The following is a 2,591-nucleotide window of genomic DNA, read 5'->3' as shown; positions in this document are numbered from 1 at the left end:
GCAATTTTTTTTTGAAAATTAAAACAGAATCATTGCAGAATGACCAGCCATTTCTAGACTTTAAATAAGCTGTGTAATGTCCTGATGTTATTGAAGGACCATCATGATATATAATTGCTGCAGTTACAAAAGTCCTTCCTGATATTGACAACTGTGAAGCCACAAAATTTTTAATTAAAGTTGTCAATTTTGTTCCATCAGGCCTACATCGTTGGAACATTAAAATGACATACTGGCCATATGTTCGTATAAATAATGTGGACATCATTTCAGATTTACATTGGCTACACTCCATGTTGTGATCAGCTGCTTTTACTAGCTTATTAAAGGAGACTGATTTACTGTCTGGCAAAGTTAAATATATAAATCTTTCTGAGTCTACACTAGTAGTACTTGATACCCTACAGTTCTCGCAGTCATGCTGCCATTGATAAGAAAGCCCAAACAGCTGATCTACATCTACACCTTCAGCATGCAATACATCAAGCATATACATTAAAAACTCCTGACAATCTTGCTGAATATTTTGAGAGAATTGTGTTTGGCCTGAACATCTGTCTAACAGATTTCGAATTTCAGACACACTTTCTATGTTTGTTCTATCAGTGCTACATTTTTCTAAGACAGAATTTAACAAACTGCAAAATCTTTGATCAGAATTGACCACAATCTCTTCTTTTACATTTTCTAGAGAAAACAAAACATTAACCACTACATTAGCATAGCAGTTGACACCAGAACTGTTTTCAAATTGAAAACCAACAACATCTCCAACAGAATCCTTTTTGTTTCTGCTTATAATTTCAGGTTCATCGACTTTTCGTCTTTTTGCTACAACCTCCCCAGTATTGGTCACATTTCTTCGTTTCCGGCCTACCACACGTTTCTCAAACAAAGGATATTGAGGCAAATGTGGCGCATACTCTCTTCTTACCTATTGTATTCCTTAACACAATCTAGATCCGCACAAATGTTTGTGACATCACACTCAATCAAGTACAATCCCGATAAAGTTCTAACTCGTGACAATGCCACATATGCCATACCCTCCTTGAACACAGAACTGCCAATATTCACCAATGCACTGTCTACAGTTAAACCTTGCGATTTATGTATTGTCACCGCATATGCCAAGCAAACAGGAAACTGCTTACGGCGAACATATAAGTCTTTTACAAGCAAAAATCTAGCAGAACAACGACCAATTAGCTGTACTTCCTCAATGCCATCAAATTTAATTTTTAAAAATTCAATTCCATCTCTATTTCTGTATTTTACAAAATCAACAACATTACCCATTGATCCATTTACCAGACCTCTTTCAACATGTAAATTCCTTCTTAAAATTATACGGCAGTTCAAGCACACATTCAGAGTCTTTTCAAAACCTGCAGTTTTAGATATACTCTTCTCTAATGAATCCAATTTTGTTTTCAAATTCTCAGACAAAATAATTGTTGATCCCATATGCTCTACTCTGTCAATAGCTTCCAGTTTCACAATCTCTTGCTTTTCTAAATGCAACATTTTGTTGTTGAATTTGGCACATTCTGCAAGAGTTGGCATCAAACATATTCCAGATTTGTTCTCAGTAATTTTCTGAAAAATATTCTCAGGCACAACATCTTGTTCTGGATATAAATTTGACAGTAATAGTGCATGTAAAGCTTCTTTCCCATGCTCGGTCACTTTTCCAATTCTAACATCTTGTAGAATAGTCTTGTAAACTTCATCCTTCGCCTGACGCATATTTTCATGCAGTTCAGCATAATTGAAGTTTAACCAAATATTGACGTTGCCAATGCTCCCTAGGCACTTCCTGGTATCTTCATGCGTGAGCATTTTGAACACAGGTTGCCCTTTCACTGGTGTCAGCTGCAGAAGATCTCCGAAAACAATTATGTGTTTGCCACCAAATAACACATCATACTCTGTTTTGAGAACTTCTTGCATTCTCAAATGCACAAAAGCAAGCATGACATTGGAAACCTTGCTTACTTCGTCAATGATAAGAAGTTTCATTTTCCTCAAGACTCTTGAAACTTCACAACAAGCATCTCCAGATAGCTTGTGATATTGTAATTTGTTGTCATGCTCCACTGGCAGCATCAGTAAACGATGTAAAGTAATCCCTTTAATGTTATGTGCTGCCAGTCCAGTTGGAGCGGTGACAACACAACACAGCGATGACTCTGTCCTTTCCTGCAAATAACATGAAATTGCTTTAATAAGGAAACTTTTTCCAGTTCCCGCTTCTCCTCTCACGTACAGTCGGACAGGCTTCAACGACGTACATGAGCACTCTTTCTTGTCATGACTTAATCCATGATCAATTTGCATGGTAACTTCGTCATATATTTTCCTCTGCTCAACGTTGAGTTGTCTTTCCAACTCTTCTAAGTTAACCGCATCCTCCTGAGCATGTGCCATGGCTCTTTCCACTTCATTCATAGCAGTGGCAGCTTCATTTTCGATAACAGGTCCTCCTAGTGGATCCTGACTCAATGAAGCAGAACTCTGACTGTCCTGAGAACTGTCTCTGGCAATCTCGGCTGCAATCGTTGCTTCCTGCTCGATTTCCACATTCAACA

The sequence above is a fragment of the Lissotriton helveticus genome, chromosome 8 (genome assembly GCF_964261635.1).
Source record: "Lissotriton helveticus chromosome 8, aLisHel1.1, whole genome shotgun sequence".
Lineage (NCBI taxonomy): Eukaryota > Metazoa > Chordata > Amphibia > Caudata > Salamandridae > Lissotriton > Lissotriton helveticus.
The sequence above is the reverse complement of the archived record's forward strand: the minus strand, read 5'-3'. Positions refer to the sequence as shown.